The sequence below is a fragment of the Lissotriton vulgaris genome, chromosome 12, assembly GCF_964263255.1.
Source record: "Lissotriton vulgaris chromosome 12, aLisVul1.2, whole genome shotgun sequence".
NCBI lineage: Eukaryota > Metazoa > Chordata > Amphibia > Caudata > Salamandridae > Lissotriton > Lissotriton vulgaris.
Window position 1 is genome coordinate 788,016,326 of NC_141700.1, and position 26,771 is coordinate 788,043,096.

General features: G+C 52.0%; 1 protein-coding gene across 3 annotated transcripts in view; it reads right to left on the reverse strand.

Moving 5' to 3' along the window:
• GNB2 (G protein subunit beta 2) overlaps window positions 1-26,771 on the reverse strand; it is a 271,009-nt gene that overhangs the window by 205,372 nt on the left and 38,866 nt on the right. Inside the window, exon 1 of one of the 3 annotated variants that reach the window (XM_086946183.1) lies at window positions 6,313-7,158. The exons of 1 other annotated variant lie outside the window; for it this stretch is intronic. The gene's annotated coding sequence lies outside the window, so the exon portion shown is untranslated. Of the gene's footprint in view, window positions 1-6,312; window positions 7,159-26,771 lie in introns of those variants that run through there. One more of the 3 variants, XM_086946185.1, reaches the window with a different exon arrangement.

Sequence of the window (26,771 nt, forward strand, 5' to 3'; positions counted from 1 at the left end):
AGTAAACGCGACTGCATCACTCACTCAAGAGACCGAAACAGGACAGGAGTGCCATCACTCACACCACAGGCACATATTCCTTATCCTATGACCATAAACAGTGATTCAGAGAAGCTTGGTACAAGGTCTGTGTATTTTAGCATGCACAGGTAGCCCACTAACGAGCACTGGCTGCTACAAGCTCCGACACCACCATTAAGTACAATTCTGCAGGGAAAAGTTAAAAAGACATACCGAGAACCCGACAACAAATAAGAAGGGTGCTGTCCAGGACGCATATACTGCCTGGATGAGTGGGATGGTGTTAGACAACACTGAATTGTGCAATTGAAAAGAAAGGTGGGAAGCAGAATGTCCAAGCGTGTCTGAAATGCCATGGTGTCAGGCGGGGAGAATTATACCCTGATGGATGCTTCACCCTCCCGGGAATTGTAAAGCAATAAATATTAACAGGACTTTGGACAATCCTTCATCATTCACTGTACTATATTCTGAAACTGAAACCAGTTGTTACCTAGTAACGCAGGGTGGGGTTAGAGACATGTAAACAAGGAGTAGCTGCAGATCTGAGTGGGCCCTTGCCAGCAAAGCATAGAGGGACTGGAGGCGGGTGTTTGGAAAGGGACTGCCTTTGAAAGTAGAGTGGTGGTCAGAGGCATGACAGATCAAGACATTAGGGCCAGGATAGAGTGTGCGGTGGGGAGGAAAAGGGGCAGAAAGAAAAAGATAAGGCAATCAAGTGAATAAGATGATTGTCAAAAGCTGGGACTGCCTGAGCGAGGTAACAAATGTGCAGGGAGGTAAGTGCTCTGATGTACCTCTCACCTGAATCAGTACCCAATCCACTGGCATAGCAGAAAAGCGCTGCAGCAACAACTGATGATCAGAAGGCTGAATGAATCAAACATTCACCGCCAGTCAAGAGATCTGGGTTAAATTCATCGTTCGTTTGCTCACTGCACTACCCCAGTTTGGACCAGACATATGCAGATCAGTCTAGACCCTACTCATCATACGAACAGTCTGGCTTGAACTGCCAAGCCGGGTCCTCCCTGGACTAGAAGCAAGCATCCAGGGACAGGTTTCGGGTCAACGCCCCTCATCAGCCAGGCTAGCTGGAATCCAGTGGCAAAGTGAGCAAAGGACCCACATCTGGGCATACCCACCCCACATACAGCGATAAGTGCTGCAGCAACAATTTATGGACGGAATGCTTAATGAATCATTCACTGCCAGTCAAGAGATCCGAGTTCAATCCATCATTCTTTTGTTCACTACGCCATCCCAGTTTGGACCCAGCCATAGGCAAATCAGTCTTGAGACTGCTCCTCATGGAAACAGTCCAACCCAACTGTGGAGAGGTTGAAAAGTTTCAGCACTCCGCCCATCATGTTGGGTTTACTATGTTCACCTTAAGTGGCGCTGAGCATAACGTCAACAGAAGACGCTGGTGAGAGGAGGAACCCACGTGTGAGCGTGCACATGCAGCAAAGAAAAGAAGGAAAAGTCAGGCTGCTGAAACACAACAAAGAATGGATGGTTGCAGCAGTGAGAGGGTGCATCACCCACTGTCCATCAGAAACTACTTAAGTCTCACCCAACCAGGGAGTGCCAGGGAACAGTGAAGATATGGCATGTTAAGTATACTTGTAAAGTGCGCATCTCACCCAGGAATATCCTTATGCTGATGGGAGGGAGTATGCCGACCTGTATGTATGATATGGCAGTCAACCAAGGTAAGCCCACCCCCAGAGAGGTGCACACATTATTTTCTGTTCATTAGAGCCAACCTCCTTGCAAACCTACTTGCAAAACGAGCACACTAGGTGGAGCGCAGGCAAAGCACTGAGCTCACAATTAAAATGGCAAGAGAAAAAGCAGCGAGGTACCTACAAAGCCCCAACCCGATTCATTGGAGCGCCCTTCTAAAGTAACCACGGGCTACCAATAAACACTACTGACCATCAAAATGTGTTTACACCATTACTGATGGGTAGGCCCAATGCCACCCGAATATCCACGAAGCACCAGATTCTCGTTTAAAGGTTAGTCAACCAAGGAAGTGAGGATTACAAGAGACTAGATAGGCAGAACTACCTACATCAGAGACAGAGTAACCACATGAAGCAATGATGAACCCACAGCCAGTATTGGTGCCCAAAGCACAGTGGGCATGTACCTCTGTCCCGGCACCGGGTATCTGGGCAGTGGTGGTGCCAGTCTTCAATGGCAGCGCCCCATAAAAACACTTCAGGAAGTGTAAGACATGTGCAAGTTAGACAAAGATCTTCAAAGTCGCAAAGAACGACCACTGGCCACCCCTGTGTCGGTGCCACTATTCACTGGCTACAGAAGGACGAAGCTCAGGAGAGTTTAAGCCAAAGAGGCCTGTATGGCTGGACACGCCCCTAGGAAGGGCAGACCCTCAAAAGAGCCCCGCAGGCAGCCGCCCTTGCCAGGCAGGGGGCCTGCGTGTATTAAACGGCAATGTACATACTGCACAAATCCTCGAAAGCCATCCGTGGCGCACAAGAGGAGGCAAGGGACCCTGGCGCGTAAAGGACAGGGGCATCCGTCCATGCACATTCACATGGGGCGGCAGAGTACACACACACACACACAAATGCAGCCACATGTACGTGCAGAGGCCAAGAGGCGTGAAATGAAAGCCATGCGTGTGGCCTCGGGGAGGAGAGAGAGCGGCGCCTCCTCCCCGGAGCCGGCATCCATTTCCTAACCCACCGCAGGAAACCAGCGAGCAGCAGGCGACAGGCACATCCATGTTTGTCGTGGTTTCTCCAGCCCCCTCCCACCGTTTTTTACTCCCTTCCACCGCCCCAACTCCTTAACTCAAACGGTTTATTGCACCACCCCAATTTTTTTTTTTTACACAATTACGCAAAAGGGTCTAATGAAACAGGAAAGAGCGGACGGGATGGTTAGATCGCCTGTGAATGCCATGAGAAGGCAATTTAATACAATTATTCGAAAGGAGTTATAAGAGGGGGGGGGGTTGGAAAAGAGGTCACTCCCCACCCGCCAGCTTTGGGGAAGGCGCTTCATGTCAAGGACACGACGCATCTGTGGCAGGAATGATGCCAGGGTACCACGGACTACAAGCGCTCCTCGGTGCCCTCCGGAGGGTGGGGGGGAGAGGCAGGGGTGGCTCGTCCTGCCCATCACGCGACGTCTCCATGACGGATGGAGGCAGGCGAGGAGGAGGGAGAGAGATGCCTTCGAAGAACAGAGCAGGGTGGAGGAGGGGTGCCCGCCCCTCGAACCCGGTGCATGCCAGCCTCGACGCTGTGGGGCGCATATACCCGGGGATGGGGGCTCTGAGACAAATAGATCATGGCTCGGGGACGCACTAAAGGGAGAGGATGCTTTCCAGGATTGGAGGGGGCGCTCAGGTCCGCCTCCACCCACAGACTGGTGCAGGGTTCGACAAACACCAGGGTTTGGGGAGGCACCAACGAGGAATGCTTTCGAAGAATGAAGGGGGCGAGGGGCGGCGTCCAGATCCGCCTCTCTGGACCCATGGTCGTTTCATAACAAGGGCAGCGAGAAGAGGGGGCAGATGGTGCCGGGTGCCTTGGGGACAGGACCCCACGCCATTCAGTGACCAAAGGACACCGCTGGTGCTCTCCTACCCCCACACACCAGCAGAGCGCAACGTTACACAAACCTCTAGTTCAGAAAGGGGCGATTGGTCACAAGGTGACACTTCCGCAGGGAGGGATGGACAATTCAACCAGGGCATCAAATAACTGGTGTCACTGCGCCAAGACAAGGTCTCCCGGGTACCCCAAGACATCCCAGGGTGGCGGATATGGGGCAAATATGCATGGACGCTGCCTGTGTGGCAAGGACGTTTTCCAGGAGGTGACAAGATATTACAGACGGATCCAGAGGGGTGGCAGCCATGCCCCACAGGACGCGTAGAGTAATGGGCTCTGAAGGCCTGGCATGATACAATTAGAATGGGGGTGACGAGAAGCCCTGCAGCTGGTCAGACATCTTGTAACGAGGGGACAAAGTACAGTACATGCATGTTCCACTAATAATCTAGTACCAATGGTGCCACGCTGCTATTGGGCAGGCATGCTCCAACAGTAATGGAGGATGTGAAGGTCCACCCCTCCTCCCTCCAGAACAGGTATGTATGGTTCAATGGCAAGTGTAGTGTCATGCGCCCTATTGGACATCGGGCCCAAACGGAATAGGAAAAGGGGGACCTAAATGCTGCAGAAGCATGCTCCAACTACGCAATAGACATCAAACTTATCTAAAAAAAAATGTCTTAATAACAAAGGGTTGTGGCTATTAGTGTGAGGTATATTTAAACCCTATGCGGGTCACAGTGGGGGGTGGGGGGGGTGCCCTCCTTCCAGGACAGGCACGTCTCAATGAAGGGCAGGAGCCGTCAGAATAAGCCTGCACATTTTTAATCGGGCTGATGGTGAAATCATGGCTCCAACGAAGGGCTTCTCCCAGTGATGGAGGGGAAATCCATCTCGCACAGGGAAGCCATGTCCAGATACCTTGCACTTAAATAAGGTGAGGTAAGCCCCTTACAAAGAATTACATAGTAGGTGAGTGGAGCTTCGTACTGGGCAGGGTGCTGCAATGAAAGAGGGGACAACCCATCTTCGGCCTAGACGTGCTGGAAAACGAATGGGTAGAGAAAGCACCTTGAAGCAGATGGACGAAGAAAGCGACAAGATGGATTTGGGGGTACATTGGCTACAGTAAGACATTCAAATTATAATGGGAAAATCCCACTGCAAGTCCCCTTTACAGGTCAAACATGCATGCATAAACAACAACATAATAATGGGACAGTCCCACTGCAAGTCCCCTTTACAGGTCAACCATGCATGCATAAACAACAACATCAAAATAATAATGGGACAGTCCCACTGCAAGTCCCCTTTACAGGTCAACCATGCATGCATAAACAACAACATCAAAATAATAATGGGACAGTCCCACTGCAAGTCCCCTTTACAGGTCAACCATGCATGCATAAACAATAACATCAAAATAATAATGGGACAGCCCCACTGCAAGTCCCCTTTACAGGTCAACCATGCATGCATAAACAATAACATCAAAATAATAATGGGACAGCCCCACTGCAAGTCCCCTTTACAGGTCAACCATGCATGCATAAACAATAACATCAAAATAATAATGGGACAGTCCCACTGCAAGTCCCCTTTACAGGTCAACCATGCATGCATAAACAACAACATCAAAATAATAATGGGACAGTCCCACTGCAAGTCCCCTTTACAGGTCAACCATGCATGCATAAACAACATCAAAATAATAATGGGACAGTCCCACTGCAAGTCCCCTTTACAGGTCAACCATGCATGCATAAACAACATCAAAATAATAATGGGACAGTCCCACTGCAAGTCCCCTTTACAGGTCAACCATGCATGCATAAACAATAACATCAAAATAATAATGGGACAGTCCCACTGCAAGCCCCCTTACAGGTCAACCATGCATGCATAAACAATATCAAAATAATAATGGGCCAATCCCACTGCAAGCCCCCTTTACAGGTCAATCATGCAGGCATAAAATCTAACCAGGCCAAACACGGGTGCAAGTAATGAGTGGGCAGCTTGAGGGACGTCCCTGCAGGGGTTCCAGTGTGGTGAACCTCCACCCCCACCCGGAAATGGCGTGTGGCAATGGTGCTGAAGCCCTCAAGTGACAGCTGGAGGGGTGCCTCCACCAGGACATGCATGCAGGGACTGTCCCAGGGGCAGAGGGGGCTTCAGCCCAATGCAGGAAGGGCATGCCTCGATAAAAAGGGGGGCATGTCAAGCAGCCTCAGGGCTAGCCAGGCCTAGCACTGCAACCCCTCCCCCATGCCTAGATGACATGTTCCAGTGATAACACTGGTGCTGCACGTGACAGCCCATTAGGGGTGGGGTGGGGGTGCCTCCACCAGGACATGCATGTAGGGACTGTCCCAGGGGCAGAGGGGGTTCATCCAGGATGAGCATGCCTCGATAAAAAGGGGGGCTGGTCAAGCATCCTCAGGGCGAGCCAGGCCTAGCACTGCACCCCTCCCCCTTGCCTAGATGGCATGTTCCACTGATAACACCGGTGTGGGGCGCCCCCGGCAGGCTCCAATCATGAGGCAGGGGTGGCCCTACACCCCGACCTAAGCGTTCTGCTAACAATGGGCCAGATAAGCCTAAACATGGAAGACAACATAAGGATTCTTTAGATTTCGCTATTTGTACAGGCTTCAGCCCCACCCCCCACAAACATACAGTAAACGAGTACCTGCTGGGGGAATCCCGCCGCCCCCCTGCGGGTAGGGAATGGTACCGGCGGCCGCCGCCTTCCTCTTTTAGTCCCGGTGATTCCAACTGACTGCGGAGGGGTGGGGGGAATGGGGAAGGGTCCACCCCAAAAATATTTATCAACCGCCAAAAATGGGTTTCCTTCTTTAAAATGTGGCCTCTTCCAAATGAAAATGTGAGGGGAGGGAGCAGCCCGCCCCGCGAAGTCAGGAGGGGCGGTGTGGCTGTCCGTGGTCCCTGAAGGTGGGTGGGTCGGGTGTCCGGCTGTGCGTCACCCCCGCGCCCCGTCGATGCCCGGATCCCTCCTCGGCGCCTCCTCGGTAGAATGACTCGAGAAGGAGGCGGCGGGCATTTCCCACCCGACCCCCTCCCGCCCCGGACCGTACCACTGCTGCCGCGGGGGCGCGCGCGCCCCGGCGCAACCCTTCACACGGTGGCGCTGAGCCGTCCGCTCAAACGGCGGGCATCAGCTCTGAGGAGACCCCTTGAGTTCACGTTTACCGTCGAAGGGTCTCTCCTTTTCTTTCGCGAGGCGTGTGATGGGTCACGCCTCTATCCAGTTTCCCCCTTTTCTCCTTTGGTGGTACGGTCTCCGCCGCACCCAGCGTTGCGAAGAGGGTCGTACCACTCCTACAGTGCGAGGGAGGGCGTTCGGCTAATCGTCTCTGTTCTTCCCAAGAGGTGTTTGCGATTACATTCAAACTGTTAGAATCCTTGTTTAGATGTAGACTTCTGTAGCGTGGCGTCCCCTTCACATGCACATCGGAGAAAGGGAACTCCCCCGCCCTCGAGCGTTGGTTGAGGCTGGAGTACAACCTTTAAGCTCGAAGGGTCACGTGACCGAGGCTTGGCTGTGAAGTTGAGCAGTTTCCTTGTTTTACTTCAGAGACTACAGCCATAGAGGGCGGGTAGGGGACAACTACACAAGGGGCGAGCTGGCCACTGCCTCTACTCTATGGTGAGAGGTAGGAACTGACAGGAACCCAGTGCTCTGGATACTCCAGGCCCTTGCATGGTCCACAGGAACCAAGAGAAGGGGCCCCTCCACTCTCTGGGACTGATGCACAACAGGAACAAATGCAGCAGAGGCATGCTGGCCACTGCCTCTACTCTATGGTGAGAGGTAGGAGCTGGCAGCACCCCAGTGCTCTGGATACTCCAGGCCCTTGCATGGTCCACAGGAACCAAGAGGAGTGGCCCCTCCACTCTGTGATTGATGCACAACAGGAACTATTGCAGCAGAGGCATGCTGGCCACTGCCTCTACTCTATGGTGAGAGGTAGGAACTGGCAGCACCCCAGTGCTCTGGATACTCCAGGCCCTTGCATGTTCTGCAGGAACCAAGAGAAGGGGCCCCTCCACTCTATGTGACTGATGCACAGCAGGAACAACTGCAGAATGGATGTGCTGGTCTACTGCCTCTACTCTATGGTGAGAGGTAGGAACTGAACAGGAACCTAGAGCTCTCGAGACTCCAGGCCCTAGGACCCTGCAAGTTCTGCAGCCAAGAGGAGTGGCCCCTCCACTCTCTGTGATTGATGCACAGCAGGAACAACTGCAGAAGGGATGTTATGTTATGTTATAACCAATTTGTAAAGCGCACTTTGACCAAGGTTTCATGGCGCTATTTTGAGCAGTTATGAGTTGACTCTTCTGACATGACTTCAGTAGGGACGGTTTACTCATGTGCCTGTATGAACAGCCATGTCTTAAGCTGCTTTCTCAATCGGGGCAAGAGCGGATCTCCCATGGGAGTGAGTTCCATAGTTGTGGTGCCACATATCCAAAGCAACACCCACCATGTCGCTTGCGTTTGAATTTTATGCTCACCAACAGATTTTGATGTTTAGAACGGAGATCACGGGTTGGAACATACCTCAGGATCAATTTGTTAATAAAGATTGGGCTATAACAATTTAGGGATTTAAAAGTGAGGCAGGCGGTTTGAAGGTGGCCCGCTGGAGCAGTGGGAGCCAGTGCAGCTTTTTTATCAAAGATCTGGCCGATTCCCACTTAGGCTGCTGATAGATCAGTCTTGCTGCCTGGTTCTGTACAAGCTGGAGCCTCTTCATCTGATAAGAAGGGAGGCCTAGATAGATTGAATTCGCATAATCTAGATGGGATAAGACTAGGCCAATCACAACTTGTATCAGTGCTGCCTGGGTGAACAAGTGATGTATCTTTTGGATCTTTCGCAGTTGGAAAAAACATTTAGAAACTAATGTACCTACTTGAGTGTTTAAAGACAGATCTTTGTCAATAGTCACCCCCAGACTTTTTACGGAAGAGGAGGGTTTAGGGAAAGACTCTAGTTCTGCTGGCCAATAGTGAGGGCCCCAGGAGATACAACTATCTCCTATCAGCAGTACCTCCGTCTTTCCGGGGTTCAGTTTCAGATGGTTATGATCCATCCAATTGGGGATGAACACCATAGTGTCCTGAAAGTTGGTAATAGATTCGGTGGAATTGTCTATGGTGAAGGAGAGCTGCAGATCGTCTGCGTAGTTAAATGTTGTTACTTTCCTCTGTTTTAAGGCTTTGATTAGGGGAAGTAAATAGATGTTAAACAGGTGTGGGGATAGGGAGGAACCCTGGGGAACCCCACATGTGGTATTCAGCCCTGGCGCAGTAAAATTTGCCAGGCGAACAGCCTGTGTTCGGTCTTCCAAAAAGGAGGTAATCCAACTCAAAGCTCTGCCCTGGAAGCCTGCGCGTCCGACACGGTCCACCAGGATCTTATGGTCCACCGTGTCGAACGCGGCAGACAAATCCAAGAGAACCAGAGCCTGGGGGGTCCGATGTCAGCCTCCCTACGAAGCTCGTCCAGGACTGCCAAGATAACCATCTCAGTCGAATGCCCTGGACGAAAGCCGGCTTGATGAGGATCCAGATGTTCGGACTGTTCTATAAAGGCAGACATAGATTTTGCAACATGTGCCTCCAAAACCTTGGCTAAGTATGGGAGCAAGGAGATGGGGCGGTAATTAGATGGTTCTGATAAGTCGGCGCCAACCTTTTTTATCAGAGAGACCACAGTGGCGTCCTTAAATGATTTTGGGACGCAGCCTTGAATGAGTGATGCATTTAAAAGGCCACTGCCTCTACTCTATGGTGAGAGGTAGGAACTGACAGGAACCTAGGGCTCTTGATACCCCAGGCCCTTGCATGTGCTGCAGGAACCAGGAGTGATCACTACCCCTGAGATGTCCTTGAAACAATTCATTGCAAGTAGCATGCTTCTCCGGGCCCCTTCATGTGGCAATGAAGAATGAAATTGTACAGCAGGATTGACTAAATTACGTGGCAAGAAAAACAAATCTCGCAGCACGTTCTATGGCAGTATTATTTTGCCATTTTAACAATGTTTGGATAAAGCTTCACCTCAAAAGTATCAGTTAACACCCGAATAAAGGAATTGGAAACTGAAAGATGACCAGTTAATCTTTGCAAAGGGTTTGCCATGGCGCAGCCTATGTATGTCACCTTTTTGTCTTTAGTAACTTTTGATCTGGTTGAGTTATAGGCTTTTTTGTTGAAATCTGAAATTATGACGAAAACACAGCTGGCTATGTGGCAAATGCATTAAATCTATAATTATGCAGAGAATGCTGCAGCATCACATAATTCCAGTGGCCCCAACCACAGCCAAGAAAGCATCAGATGATAACATAAGAGAAGGTAATCACACCCCTTTGCCCCATGCTAAGAAAGTTGAGCATCAGAGCGAAAGTAATCCCATACATGGCAGATCTTGCCTATTTTATAGGCGGAACAACAACATTTGATCAACATTACAAACACAGTGCGCATTACATCCCTATTAAATACCTAACCGGAGTCCCTGATCCAAACAGGGAAAATACTCGAAGGTGATCCCTCCAGATGGGCATTAATCGAGGAGCTACAATGGCGCCCAACTATGCCCTAAGAGAAAATAATTCAGTACAATGGAACAGACATCACATTCAAGCATTGAGAAACTAGAGAATGCAATAAGACCAAACCACATTAGGCTGCACAGTCTTCTTGAGGAAACATGCAGTAAGGCTCCCACTTGATTTATTTCCGAGCCTAGATCCCACATATTCTTGAGCTGGGAGAACTACTCCAGAGAATTACCTTAATCTACAATGTAAATCACATAGACCACGGATGAACTTTTTGAGTCTAAGATGAGTGCATAAGAGAGACTATATTAAGTAAAGCTAGGAAAGACTGTAGTTTAAAGCCTTTCACAGACACAAGAAAAACATGTTTAATGAGATGAGGGAGATGTTTTCTTGAGTGAGGTTCCGTCTACTCTGTTCACAGCTATTCTTAAACGAACGATGGACGATGCACAGGATATTGCCAGTAACATACTCCACTTACTTCAATAAAACAAATAACTCCACGAAAGGACTCCAAGACAACGCAAATACCTATCAGACTGAATGTGCCACAACAATTACAAAAGCATTCAATACCAACATTATCTTGTGACACAGATGACCTTCAATCTCCTATCACAGTTAATAAATAGCAAAAATGTTGTGGGAATCACTACACTAAATTAGGAGCAGTATGGATAAAGCCCTCATGGCATTAGGATTTTTTTGGATAAATTAAAGCAATTAAATGGATAAAATGATTAAAACTCAATTTCTGCTCTAAACACAGTAGTATTCTGCATTTGCTTTCAAATACCAGTACACCGATTGTAGACTGTTTTAGAAGTAGGACGTACTACAATTAGTTTACTTCTATGTAAGATTATTTAAGCCTTCCTTTTGAGTGACAGGTGGCATTGGGCCACTTCCCACTGTTCAGATGCTGACATCATTGCGACTGAATCACAACTGTTCAAGTAATTTCTATGCCTCATCTGGAGCAATGCGCCAGTTCTGAAGCCCACATTTAAACTATTGGTCTAGTTCTGAAATCCATATCTGGAATATTGTACCCAGTTCTGGACGCCACACCTGGAGTATTACGCCTCATTCTGGAGTACACATCTGGAGTATCATACCCATTGTGAAGGCCACATCATGAGTGTTGCACCACTTTAGAGGACACAGCTGGAATGTTAGGCCCATTTGCAAGGGAGGCGATTGGAATATTGAATACAGTTCTGGAAGCCCCATTTGAAGTATTTTGGCCAGTTTGGATTAGTCTGGCAGAGTGGGCTAAAGAACGGTGATGGATTAAACCCAGATCTGTTGACTGGGTGTGAGTGTTTGATTGGTTCAGATGCTCCGTCCATCACCACCCCCTTTTGTACCGCTTTGTTCGTCATAAGTTGGCAGGGTATGCTCAGACGTGAGTCCCTTGCTCACTTGCCACTGGAGTCAAGCAAGCCGGGCTGAAGACGGCTGGAATGCCAGAAACCGGTCCACGGAAGCTTGTTTTCGGTCCAGGAAAGACATGGCTTGGCAGTTAGGGCTGGACTGTTCCCATGCGGCACAGGGTCAGACTGATTTGCATATGGCCAAGTCTGAACTGGGGTGGCAGAGTGGGCTAAAGAACAGTGATGGATTAAACCCAGATCTGTTGACTGGGTGTGAGTGTTTGATTGGTTCAGATGCTCCGTCCATCACCACCCCCTTTGGTACCAGTTAGAAATGCATGGCAGATTGGAATGCTGACTTATTTTTTTTTTTAATCAAAGAAGACTGCATTATGGAGTAACTAAATAGCTTGACCTGTACATACACAAAACGTTAATCATAGGCCTACCTAAAATCAGGGCTAATGGTATTCTTCAATTGTGCAGCTGCGCCATTTTTCGCACAATTATAGATTTGCCGCATAATCCATCTACTGCTGCAAAATCTGCAGATTATAACAAAAACCTAATTGTTTTCAGCTCAAACGGTTCAAAAGTTATTCAAAACATGAACACATGTTGCAGCGTAGCGGTAGGCCCTTTGGAAAGGTTGGCAGGTCACCTTTCTTTTGCTTATTGCTAAATTTGAGTGTTAAACTGGTACTAATGAGATGTAACCAATGTGGCACAGTGTTAAACAGTGTTAAAATGTCCAAATATTTAATACTATCTCAAAATGTACTGCATTACACCTCATCATTTGGCTTTTCTTGCTGCATAATTTGGCCTACGCCTGCAGCATAATTCCAATGAGGCAACATACGCAAACAGATCTTTTCGATCAGTTTACTTTGTACGGTTTATTAGGAGACCTAGCCACTTCTTCCCCTTTTTGTAAGCTACATAAATAATGAAACTAACCACATGGTGTTGTTGGATATTGTGGCAAGTAACAATGACTCGTGCAAGGTTGGTCCGAATTTCTTCGGAATTAACCCTGACACCCCACGAAAACAAGTGAGCAAGTGTACAGTAATTAGCTCTAGTGCTGCATTTTATGTTTATCAGCCATCATAACTAGATCCTATTGCACATTGGACTTATTCCAGAATTCTCTAGCAAAGGAATTAGTGTTTATCAATCTGCAGTTCATATCTTACAATTTAATGCTTGGTGTATTTTGAAAATTTGACTTGCACCCAGATTTTATAAAAACATACTTTTGGGTATACATTTTTCCAGTTATCTGATGCATTTGCATCGTATCATGTATAACTGAACAACAAAAATAACTATGGGTCAAAATGGGGAGAGGATGTGTCTTATTAAGAGGTGTGTCTGGGTGAATGTATGTGTGTTAAACCAATGTTTTGAATAGCACACAACTCTGTATCGCACAGGATGGGAAAAATATCCATCAGTTTATCGTCCTTTGCCGCCCTATCATCATTTGAAACCTTTCCCAAATGTGGAAGCAAAGTTGTTGCCACCACAACAAGGAAAAGGTGGTGCGTGGTAACTGAGATATTATTAGATAAACTGAGGAGCAGTGCAAGAAAAGAAATAGTGAAAAACAAAAGGTAAGGAGAAAACATGACCTCCCCAGCAGCACAGACGGCTGCCGAGTGTACCGACGGGCAGAGCAGTGCACTATCTTCCTGAGCTGTAGCCAGGTGAGGAGTGGCACGTTCCTCTAACCCTAAAGGAGGACCACCAGGTTTGATCAGGTGAAATCTGTATCAAATTCCTTTTTAACGCACTTTTGAGCAGTAGCATTTACTTTAGGTCCTGATGAAGCGGATGATACTTATTGATCTATAGACCGCAGAAACATGTCGACCACAATGATATGAATCAGTGTGTATTAGGGTTACTCACTGATTGTTTTGCACTGAATTTTTTAACCTTGGAAGTGAACGGCACCAGAATAAAGTTCCCTAGCGTTCATTATCCAATTTTAAATTTAGAGCACTGTTTTCTCCTTACCTTTTGTTTTTCACTATTTCTTTTCTTGCACTGCTCCTCAGTTTATCTAATAATATCTCAGTTACCACGCACCACCTTTTCCTTGTTGTGGTGGCAACAACTTTGCTTCCACATTTGGGAAAGGTTTCAAATGATGATAGGGCGGCAAAGGACGATAAACTGATGGATATTTTTCCCATCCTGTGCGATACAGAGTTGTGTGCTATTCAAAACATTGGTTTAACACACATACATTCACCCAGACACACCTCTTAATAAGACACATCCTCTCCCCATTTTGACCCATAGTTATTTTTGTTGTTCAGTTGTACTTTGCTCCGGGGGCTATAACTGTGTGATCACTAAAGATTCCCTGGGACCCTCCACCCACCTCTTTGTTATTTCTCATCCTATCATGTATGTCAACCTTATTACTTAAATCTATGATTTTGAAGATATTAAAAACATCTTCTTAAGGAGTAAATGATGGTATACTTTGAATTCTATGAAAGGGATGATTAAGCAGTTTATTTCTATCCTTATTTCATAGCCACATATTGACTTCACGGCAAAAAATAAATAAAAAGAGCACTCTACTTCTCAAATATGACACACAATTCTAATTGAAAATCTAAAATGTGAAAAGATTTGGGAAGATATTGTGGAAGTGGAAAGAACCACAACTCCCACAAAATACTAAAAAATAAAAAAAAATTACAAAAAAATAAATAAAAACTCCCGCAATATACTACTCTTTTGGGATAAAGCTGGTGTTTACAAAGTGTTTTTCTTCAGTAAAGATGCCTAGATATGGTGGAAGCGAGCATTGTAGAAATGGGCATTTTGACACAGCCGATCACTTGGGTCATTCACAGAACTGGAGTATTGTGTTCTGTTCCGGAGACCTTATCTGAGTGATTGTGTCTAGTTCAGAAGGACTTATGTCCAGTCCTTAAGATATTCTCTGGGGTTAGTGTGCCCAGTAGTGAAGGGCCAGCTGGGAGCTTTGTGTTCGGTCCTCATGTGTGATGTTGGAAGCCTTATCTCTGGTATTCTCTTCAGTTCTGTCGAACATATTTTAAGTCATGGGTCCTATTCTGGAGGCCTCAGCTGCTACCTTCGGGCCAGTTTTAAAGTTGAGATCTGGAGTATTGTATCCTGTGCTAGCGGAATGTTTTCGGAAAGTATTAGGAGAGGTGACATGTATTCCAGAAGACAGCTACCATGACAGAGTCAGGGCTGCACCAGAAGAGTAAATATGTGCAGTCTGTAAGGGGGGGGGAGGGGGGGGGGGGGGGATTCGATGCCTCACAGATGTGGCTCTAAAACCAGAGGTTTTCAGAACAAGAGAAGATGAGGCATACTAGCCAAGGAAGCATCTAAAGGGCGCAATCCCTACTGTACATATATCCATACCGGTTGGATAGAGAACTGTTGGACAGGCCCCATGAAGGGCCGCTCTCCCCCGGCCCAACCAGGCCCGAGTCCGGGCCCGCAAGTACCACACACCACCATTGCACGTCCTCTGTCCCCTCAGGGACCCCTGCCCTCGAGCATGTCAACCTCGTGGGTCCGATCCACTGCCGGCCCTCGCGCCCATCCTGGGGCGCCATCTTGGACACTCCACCACGAGGCCGCCTGGCCCCCGATCGACCCCAACCCTGGGCCTGGCCAGGCCTCAGACATCCCGGCACCACCATCCACCAGGAGGTGAGCGGGCTACTTGGCAAGTCAATGGGAGAAAGAGGTGTCGATGGCTCTCCCCCGCCAAGTGCCGCTCGCCCATCGCCTCCCCGGGCGCCGGCTCCACCCCCCTGCTGGGTGTCTGGACTCACTCATCCCGGACCTCCCGACCTCCAAGTGCGAGAGTCCGGACATCAAAGCACACCAGCCCTATAACTGGGGCAGCTCCAGAGCAGGAAGGCAGTTGTATCTTGGAGTCGAGAGACGTAAAGAGGAACTCATCCTTGACGGACTACTGGCGCTGCCGTAGCTCTGTCTTGTGCACCATCGTCCTGCCTGTTGGCGCTGCCACAGCCTTCGCAACCTTCATATCCTTCATCGTCGTCGGGACCTGCTGGCGTGGCCGCGGACCGTTGTAACCGTCATCTTCACCGGGACCTGCAGGCTCCGCCGCGGACCGTCGTTTTTCCTTCGTCCATCTCGGGACCTGCTGGCTCCGCCGCGGCCCGATCATCTAGAACGCCGAGCTCGAGGATTGAGAGCTATTTTCCACTCATTGGTAACAAAGACTGTCCCGCTACCCCTTTCCTAAGCCAGAGACTAGAACCGAGGGGACCCCTGAGTCCAGACCTCCTTGTATCACATCATCGTAACCTAAGAATTGCATATAAAGTCTCGTTAACCTTCAACCTTGTGTGGTGTCCGTCTGTGGGGGGGAAGTTACTTGTCTGTACAGTCGTTGGAGACGGCTCTCCCTGGAGACCTCTCCCCGTAGTCTCGGCCGACCCTCCCGGTCCGTCTAACATTGGTGGCCAGCGGCGCGATCCGAATCACCGCATAACGTACAGAGAGTAGCTCACCCCACGACGAAATCACAATGACAACCAAAGAAAGCGGATCAACCGAGAAGTTCCAAATGGAGAAACTGGAGGAGTACAGCCATCGTGAACTAAAACAATTCTGCATCGAACTGGGTATCGCTACCACCGGACTAAGCACCAAAGACGATTTTAAGCATGCCCTAGAATCTTGGGCAGAGACCGGGGCTGCCGGAACCCCCGATCAAAGCACCGCAGAAAAAACCACCACGGCCCCTGAAGGGCAAAGAACGGGTCTCTCGCAAGACGAGATCCAGGAAAGAGAAAGAACCCGACTACACGAGCTAGAAATGTCCCGACTCAAGATGGACGTCGAACTCAAGTTGGCCGAACAAAAAATCAACTTAGAGCACCTGCGTCTCCGAGAAGAAAGAGAGGAGAAACAGAGACAAAGGGAGCTCGAGGAAAAGAAACTGGCGTACGAACACGAACGGAACCTAGCCGAGATCAACCTGCGCAAGCAGAATAAAGAAGTAGGGGTGCCCGAGCGACCCCACACCTCAGGGGCCACAGACAAAAAGGTACACATCCCCAAGGATGTTGTCCGAGAATATTTCCGAGAGGACGACATCCAGCAATGGTTTAAGGCCTATGAAATCGCTATGACTGCACACCGGATCGATAGAAGCGATTGGGGAGCCGGTCTATGGGGGAGATTCCTCAATGAGGGCCGCGATACCCTGCTACAGCTCCCGGACCACCAGATGACCTCCTATGACCATATGAAAGCGGCACTCCTCACCCGCTATGGCCTCACACCCGAGATGTACCGTCAGAGGTTCCGAGACTGCACCCGCATCCCGGGTACAACTTGGGTGGACTATGTAACGTACTTTAGCCGAGCTTTCGAGGGCTGGATCAGAGGAAACAACGTCACGACCTACGAACAACTGTTCAATCTGATGGTATGGGAGCATCTGTCGAACAATTGCTTCATTGAGCTCCGCCAGCACCTCCTCGACAGTAAGTTAACGGATCCCCGGCAGCTCGCGGCCGAAGCTGACCGGTGGGAGATCACCAGAGTGGGCCGGAATGGGTCCTACGAACAGAACCGGAACAACAATGGTCAGCACCGACCAAGAGGAGGAGGAGGGGGCCAAGGACGAGGAAGAGACAACGCTCCGGTCGCCCCCGCTACCAGCACCACCCCCCCGGCCAACCGGGGCGGCACCCCGGCGCGACCGGGGTACAGAGCCAATGTCACGTGTCACCGATGCCAACGAGTAGGCCACTATGCAAACGACCCAAACTGCCCGCAGTACCAGAGCCCAAAACCCCGCCAAGTGGCCGCTGCGGCCCTAGGGGAAGAACAGATCTCCGAGGAGCAGGAAGAATACGAACAAGAGCATCAAGAGTGGGAGCCAGCCGCCATGGCTCTAGCATGCTTAGGGGGGAAAGACATGGTCCCGCGGGTCCCCCTACCCGCTAACACCCAGAAGTACAGCCAATGGGTGAGCATCAATGGACGCCGGGCCGAAGCCCTTCGTGACACCGGGGCCAGTGTAACAGCCGTCCGCTGTCACCTGGTGACCCCACAACAGTATCTACCGAACATTCTCTGCCCTGTACGATCAGCCGATAACTCGGAAAGTCTGTGTCGGATGGCCTGCGTCCCTTTCGAATGGGGAGGGGTCTCCGGCATGTTGAAAGTAACGGTCCGAGACGATGCCCCCGTAGACTGCCTCCTTGGAAATGACCTTGAAAGCTCTCCGTGGGCAGCCGTGGAGCGAAGAGAACACCTAGGGATGTTAGGCGTCCCGGACTGGGCGTGCGTCACCACCCGGTCCATGGCCACCCGTGCCAACCACCGCCCAGAAGAACCCGAATGGCCGGCGCCACCGCCTCCGGTCGCCCCAGCCGAAACCACCGACCATGACATTCCCCCCGAACCAGCTCAACCTTCCGACCTCGCTAACCTCGACCAGTGGCCTCAAGAGGGGGGGCCCACGCAAGAACAATTTCGCCAAGAACAGAAGACCTGTCCCTCCCTCGAGGGACTCCGCCAGCAAGCGCTCGCCCAAAGCGCAGGGGATACCTCCGGAACTCATTGGGTCTACTGGGACAATGATCTGCTGTACAGCGAGCAAAGAATCGCCGAGCTGGGGGCCAACCGAGTATTAGTGGTACCCCTCCGTTTTAGAGACTTTCTGCTAAACCTGGCCCACGATGTCCCCCTAGCAGGACACCTGGGACAAGATAAAACCTACAGTCGCCTAGTGACCCACTTCTTCTGGCCCAAAATGAGGAACGATGTGCACCAGCATTGCCGATCTTGCCCCACGTGCCAAGCCAGTGGGAAGAGCGGCCGCAAACTAAAGGCCCCCCTGCAACCTTTTCCTGTGGTCACTACCCCATTTGAGAGGGTCGGAATAGACATTGTGGGGCCCCTGGACCCGCGCACAAAACAAGGCCATCGATTCATCTTGGTGCTAGTGGACCACGCCACCCGCTACCCTGAGGCTGTTCCTCTGCGGACTGTGACAGCCCCGGTAGTCGGCCGGGCTCTGATGGGGATCTTCTCCCGTGTGGGCTTCCCCCGAGAAGTCGTCAGCGACAGAGGCACGAACTTTATTTCTAAATACATGAAATCTCTCTGGCAACAGTGCGGGGTCACCTACCGATTCACGACCCCCTATCACCCTCAAGGGAACGGACTTGTTGAGCGGTTCAACCGCACGCTAAAGGGGATGATCGGGGGGTTGGAAGAGCCCCTCCGTCGCCAGTGGGATGTGCTGCTGCCGTGCCTCCTCTTCGCCTACCGAGAGGTCCCTCAGAAATCCCTGGGCTTCAGCCCATTTGAACTGCTATATGGGCACCCAGTGCGGGGGCCGCTCAGCCTAGTCAAAGAAGGCTGGGAGATGCCTCCGTTAAAGAACCCTCCAGATGTCTTCCGGTACCTCCTAACCCTCCGCAACCAGACCCGGCGGTTCAGGGAACTGGCAAAAGCCAACCTAGAGGCCAGTCAAGAGGACATGAAAAAATGGTATGACCAGAATGCCTCATCCATTGAATTCGAACCTGGCCAACAGGTATGGGTGATGTCCCCCACTGAGCCATGCGCCCTGCAAGACAAATGGACGGGGCCCTTCAAAGTAGTCGAGCGCAAGGGCCCTGCCACCTATCTCATCGACATGGAATCCTCCCGGAACCCTCTCCGGGTCCTCCACGCTAACAGACTAAAGCCCCACTTTGTGCGAACAGAGCTCAACCTCCTGATGGCCACAGACAATGGGATTGAAGAAGACTCCGAGCCTCTCCCTGACCTCCTACGGACTCAGGAGCAAGACGGCTCCGTGGATGGGGTCCGACTCTCGGAGGCCCTCACCAGAGAACAACGCCAAGAGTGTCAAGCCCTACTATCACAGTTCGCCAGCCTGTTCTCCCTCACCCCCGGTGTCACTCCCTGGTGTGTGCACGATGTGGACACGGGGGACAGCCCCCCTATCCGCCACCGGGCCTACCGCGTGCCAGATCGGGTACGGGCCTGCATCCAGGAAGAGGTGGCCAAGATGCTCACGCTCGGGGTCATCGAGCCCTCAGACAGTCCCTGGGCCAGCCCTGTAGTACTGGTCCCCAAAGCAGCTGCACCCGGCACCACACCAGAACTCCGGTTCTGCGTCGACTACCGGGGCTTGAATGCGGTCACCAGAACAGACGCGCACCCCATACCCCGGGCAGATGAACTAATCGACCGCATGGGAGCTGCCCGCTATCTCAGTATCTTCGATCTGACGGCGGGCTACTGGCAAATCGGCCTCACACCCCGGGCGCAGGAACGTTCTGCCTTTTCCACCCCCGATGGCCATTACCATTTCACCGTCATGCCCTTCGGCATGAAGAATGCCCCGGCAACATTCCAACGGCTCGTCAATCAGGTCCTGGCGGGGCTCGAAGGATTCAGCGCCGCCTACCTAGACGACATCGCTGTATACAGCCACCATTGGCCCGAGCACCTCCACCACCTCCGAGCAGTGCTGCAAGCCCTTCAGCGAGCTGGCCTCACGATCAAGGCCAGCAAGTGTCAAATTGGGCAAGGGTCTGTAACCTACCTCGGGCACCAGGTGGGAAGCGGCCTGGTGGCCCCTCTGCAGCTAAAAATTGCCGCCATCCAGTCTTGGCAGCCCCCCATCACTCAGACCGAGGTACGAGCCTTCCTGGGCCTCACAGGATATTATCGAAGGTTCGTGAAGGACTACGGTACCATAGTAGGGCCCCTCATAGAACTCACGTCAAAAAACCAGCCCAAGAACGTCAACTGGACCCCAGAGTGCCAAGCTGCATTTGAACAACTAAAAGCCGCCATGTGTTCTGCCCCTGTGCTCCAGGCCCCCGACTACAGCCGGGAGTTCGTTGTCCAGACGGATGCCTCCAACCATGGCATTGGGGCAGTCCTGTCCCAAGTAAACACCGAAGGCCTTGATCAACCGGTGGCCTTTATCAGCCGGCGACTCCTACCACGGGAACAACGCTGGAGCACCATAGAGAGGGAGGCCTTCGCTGTGGTATGGGCCCTCAAGAAACTCCGGCCCTACCTTTTTGGCACCCACTTTCGGGTGCAGACTGACCACCGACCCCTGCAGTGGCTGATGCAGATGCGGGGGGAAAACCCGAAGTTACTACGCCTGTCCATCTCCCTGCAGGGTATGGACTTCACAGTTGAACACCGGCCTGGGCCAGATCACGCCAACGCGGATGGCCTGTCCCGCTTCTTCCGCCTCGACGAGGAGAGTCCCCAAGAGGATGGGTGACTCTCCCCGCCTTCAGCTGGGGGGGACGCATGTTGGACAGGCCCCATGAAGGGCCGCTCTCCCCCGGCCCAACCAGGCCCGAGTCCGGGCCCGCAAGTACCACACACCACCATTGCACGTCCTCTGTCCCCTCAGGGACCCCTGCCCTCGAGCATGTCAACCTCGTGGGTCCGATCCACTGCCGGCCCTCGCGCCCATCCTGGGGCGCCATCTTGGACACTCCACCACGAGGCCGCCTGGCCCCCGATCGACCCCAACCCTGGGCCTGGCCAGGCCTCAGACATCCCGGCACCACCATCCACCAGGAGGTGAGCGGGCTACTTGGCAAGTCAATGGGAGAAAGAGGTGTCGATGGCTCTCCCCCGCCAAGTGCCGCTCGCCCATCGCCTCCCCGGGCGCCGGCTCCACCCCCCTGCTGGGTGTCTGGACTCACTCATCCCGGACCTCCCGACCTCCAAGTGCGAGAGTCCGGACATCAAAGCACACCAGCCCTATAACTGGGGCAGCTCCAGAGCAGGAAGGCAGTTGTATCTTGGAGTCGAGAGACGTAAAGAGGAACTCATCCTTGACGGACTACTGGCGCTGCCGTAGCTCTGTCTTGTGCACCATCGTCCTGCCTGTTGGCGCTGCCACAGCCTTCGCAACCTTCATATCCTTCATCGTCGTCGGGACCTGCTGGCGTGGCCGCGGACCGTTGTAACCGTCATCTTCACCGGGACCTGCAGGCTCCGCCGCGGACCGTCGTTTTTCCTTCGTCCATCTCGGGACCTGCTGGCTCCGCCGCGGCCCGATCATCTAGAACGCCGAGCTCGAGGATTGAGAGCTATTTTCCACTCATTGGTAACAAAGACTGTCCCGCTACCCCTTTCCTAAGCCAGAGACTAGAACCGAGGGGACCCCTGAGTCCAGACCTCCTTGTATCACATCATCGTAACCTAAGAATTGCATATAAAGTCTCGTTAACCTTCAACCTTGTGTGGTGTCCGTCTGTGGGGGGGAAGTTACTTGTCTGTACAGTCGTTGGAGACGGCTCTCCCTGGAGACCTCTCCCCGTAGTCTCGGCCGACCCTCCCGGTCCGTCTAACAAGAACAAAGTGTGATTAATTCGTATTAGGATCATCGGAGGCTTGCTCGTATCTCACTATCTTTTAATGGGGACCCCTCACCCACATTTATGTGGCATGCTTCATCATCTGGTCTGCTCCTAGCCTTGGACTAGAGTCCGCGGCGAGCTTCAAATCTGTGTGGAAGCGATGCTGCGTGGTCAGCTTGTAACTACGGTTTATGGGTCAATAAGGGTTACAATTATGTATCGTAGAAAAGGTGACTTCTATACTACTATAATAAAGGAAGAACCTTGAGGCGGGTAAACTCGGGAACCACAGCGCCAATCCACACACCTGATACACCGTTGTGATCGTCAGGGTGTGCAGATGGTTATAGGCTATATAAATAAAAATTAAAAAACGTTATTTAAAAAATGTACGTTAAAAAAAAAAGTAGTCCCTCCGAAGTAGCGCCGGCCGGGACGTGCGTGCTCACGTCAGGAGTGCGGGGAGGAGCGGCGTCCAGGAGCGCGACGAGGAGCGGCGGACATGTCGCTGGGGAGGAGCGGTGACGTGAGGAGCAGCGGACAGGCCGGAGGAGCGGTGACCAGCGGTGGTGAGGTAACAAGCAGCGGACAGGCGGGAGGAGCAGTGACCAGCGGCGGTGAGGTGACGAGCAGCGAACAGGCGGGAGGAGCGGTGACCAGCGGCGGTGAGGAGCGAGGAGTGGTAAACTGAGGAGCGCGGGGGAGGAGCGGCGGCTGAGGTAAGGGGACCCACGGACAATGTCGGGGCAGACCGGGGTCGGGGCAGGCGGGGGACGGGCCGGGCGGGGGCCCGGGCTTCTCGACAATGTCGGGGCGGGCGGGGGTCGGAGAAGCCTGATTGCTCCCAGACAAGGTCGGGACGGGCTGCTAGTTATTGAATAAAACTCCTGGTCACAATTTTAAAGCTGGCTTAGACCATGAGTGGCTGATTAAGCAGCTATGTGGTCATAGAAGAGTTGAAAAGTTTCTACCCTTGTACATTTAGACTAGAAAAGGCTTGAGGCATTCATGAGGACTAGGAGGTCACCAGTGTAATGTGAGATGATAGTTTATTCACAATTACGATATATTTATTTATTGTTCTTGGTATAGCGCACAACTCGCTCCCGGAGAAGTATCTTGGCGCTTGTGTTACAGGCGAGTGCGTTCAGAACATCCATGTCTTCAACATTTTCTTGGAATTCGAAAGGCAGGGCAGGTACGGATTGAAGGGTCAGTTTATTCCAATGGTACGGGGCCAAGTATGAAAAAGAAACAGACATACAAGTTTGATTATTTGCTCTGGTTTAGCAAATCTACTGCGCACTCCACGGTGCAAAGGAAAGGCGGGTTCTTGAGATTCAGCGACTCACTGATCGCTTATTGCATGACCACCTAAGACCTCTCCGCCACCCTTAAAGATAGTGGGATACAAAAATCAGCCATCACCTCCTTCTATCCAAAGAGGATAGAATCACACTTGAATCTTTATTCAACGAGGGTCTCTGTGTATGGTTGGTCTTAAACTAGGGGCCCATAAAACAGAGCCAATAGGAGGGAGGCACATAAGGAAGTAGTTCCTCAGAGAACCCTTTGTGACACATGCACAGCACAATCCTCCATGAGCAGCAGAGGGAACAATGCATGTCACAGAGTTAAAACGAGACACACACCGAGCTAGCACAATGCAAGAGGAAGCCAGCATGACAGTTGCACGCACCCAAGTGTGCAGCAGTCGGTTGCATCCACCCAGGCAGCCATTACCGGCTGTCCCCCACACATGCACTCTTGGGAAACGAAACACAGGTTGACATCTTCTGCCCCATTCGTCGTCCTCAAATGAAGAGTGCATGTTTGGGTCACTTTCAGAAGAAGGCAGGCAGCTTCCCGCGCCTCCAGGGCTCCAGCACATGTGGAAGACCAAACAGGTTCAGCCGCTTCTCAGGCTGACAGCAAGCATGCCTCGCTGAACTCTGCTTTGAGGATGTCCCCTTTAGATACAAACACGACGCTGTTTGTGTGTTGTCCTATTTTACGTAATATTTGTATAGTCCACATCTGCCCCTGGCATGCACTGGCACACCTCTGGCCAGGGCGGAGGTGTCACCAGGAGGCTGCATCGGGGGGGGGGGGGGTTGTATAGTCTACATCTGCCCCTGTCATGCACTGGCACACCCCTGGGCCAGGGCAGAGGTGTCACCAGGGTGGTGCATCGGGGGTGTATAGTCCACAGCTACCCCTGGCACGCACTGGCACACCTCTGGGCCAGGGCAGAGGTGTCACCGGGAGGCTGCATCGTGTGTGTGTATAGTCCACATCTGCCCCTGGCAGGCAATGGCACACCTCTGGGCCAGGGCAGAGGTGTCACCGGGAGGCTGCATCGTGTGTGTGTATAGTCCACATCTGCCCCTGGCATGCACTGGCACACCTCTGGGCCAGGGCAGAGGTGTCACCAGGGTGGTGCATCGGGGGTGTATAGTCCACAGCTACCCCTGGCACGCACTGGCACACCTCTGGGCCAGGGCAGAGGTGTCACCGGGAGGCTGCATCGTGTGTGTGTATAGTCCACATCTGCCCCTGGCAGGCAATGGCACACCTCTGGGCCAGGGCAGAGGTGTCACCGGGAGGCTGCATCGTGTGTGTGTATAGTCCACATCTGCCCCTGGCATGCACTGGCACACCTCTGGGCCAGGGCAGAGGTGTCACCAGGTTGGTGCATCGTGTGTGTGTATAGTCCACATCTGCCCCTGGCATGCACTGGCACACCTCTGGGCCAGGGCAGAGGTGTCACCAGGGTGGTGCATCGGGGGGGGGGGATGTATAGTCCACATCTGCCCCTGGCATGCAGTGGCACACCTCTGGCCAGGGCAGAGGTGTCACCAGGGTGGTGCATCGGGGGGGGGGGGGTGTATAGTCCACATCTGCCCCTGGCATGCACTGGCACACCTCTGGGCTAGGGCAGAGGTGTGATCGTGTGTGTGCTGGGCAGTGCAGCCAAGGGAGGCCCTTGCGTGTGTGGACTTTGTCAGACTGACCCTGATCGGATGGGCTACTGGTGCAGTAGGAGACCCTATGAAAGGCTTGAGTCGGGGATGCCGGACGGGCGAGTGCAGTGCGCGGGTTAATGTAGGAGTAGTCGTAAGAGGCTTGGGTTTGGTTCTGCACTGTTAAACAAGACTGACACCCATCACCTGGTCCATCAGATCAGATGTGGGCATGGTCTGCTACGGGGTGGTTTGTTGTGCCGTGTAGTTTGGAAGGGGAGTGGTACTTTGGCATATGTTTATGCTGCCAACAGCCTGGGCGTGTGACACTGTGGGGACGTTGTTGGTTAGTCTTGAAGAGACACTTTGCCCTCAGTGTTTTCCTGGATGTACAATGAATCAATCAGCCGGAATTTGTAAGGCACGGCTAATCACCTGTGAGTGTATCCAGGCGCTAGGTTCTTGCTGGGATCAGTCGAAGAGCAAGGTCTCGAGTCTTTTTCTGGATTCCGGGAGCGACAATGCTGTTCGGAGATGGAGGGGAAGGTCGTTCCAGGCCTTGGCAGAGAGGTACGAGAAGGACCGGCCTCCACTCGATGCAGGGAGTGTAAGCGAGGGCAAGGACAGCCCTGCAAAGGTTTCTAGAGGGTCTGCGAAACTTCAGGCAGTGGTTGAGTTATGATGGTCCTTGGTCGTGGAGGGCTTTGTAGGCGCATCGGCATCTTCAATTGGCATCTTTTCTGGATGGGAAGCCAGTGGAGGGTCCTGAGGTGGGGCCTGTTGTAGGCCTTTCTGGGGAGGTCGAGGATGAGTCTGGCCGCTGAGTTCTGTATCGTCTGCCGTCTTTTCAGGAGTTGGGTGGTGACCCCAGCATATACAATGCAGTGTTTTTCTGGTGTGTTTAGTGGAGTTGCTGAATGAATCATGGCCACCTGTGCCAGCGTTGGCCCAGCATTGGCTGCACTGGAGGGCAGCGCTGGTGAGCCTACGGTGCCCTCTTGTGTCTGCTGACGTGCTTTGGAATGGGTTGGATTAAGTGTCTCTTGTGCCATTGAAATGGCATGCTTGTTCCCCCTATGAAATCATGTATTTTCCTGACCTGTGAACCTTAAATATTGGAGGGTTCAGTTCTGACCCCCACAGCCACGAATAAATGGGTGGATTTCTGACCCTGACCAGTACTTTATCTCAACAGTGCTCACTAATGTTGAGCATGCATTTTATTCCCTGTGGGCCCTGACTATCGAGACACCAACTTTCTGACTGGTGAACCCCCAATAATTACACTACACCAACAAGAGGGCAAACCTGGCATCAGACGGTGGATACAGTGGCCCAGTGAAATGTAGATTTTATGGAGTGCACCAAACAGTCAGGCAGGCGCAGGACTCCTCCTGCTGGTCCAGGGGATACATACAATGGGACAGTAGGGGCAGCGGCGGGATGTCAGTCTCAGGGGGTTGGGGCGTGTGTCCGGGGTCCAGACGCCCACCCAGAGTCCAACTTATGAAGTGAGTTTGGTGCTGGTGGCCCTGATCTCACCACCAGGTCAGGCGCTGTCCCCAAGAGTCACTCCAGCAAGCACCAGCATTGTACTTCCCTAAAGCGTTCACAAAGAAAACAACACAGGTTCAGAGAAAGAGGAAGAGGGTTCAGGAAGTAGCTGTTGGGAGGTCGGGCCAGAGTGGAGGTCAGAGCAGAGAGTACTCCAGAGCCTGGCCTGGAGGAGTACCGCAGGACATGGGAAGCACCACAGGAAAAAGAATACTGCAGCGACTAGCCTAGATGAGCACCGCAGCCTGAC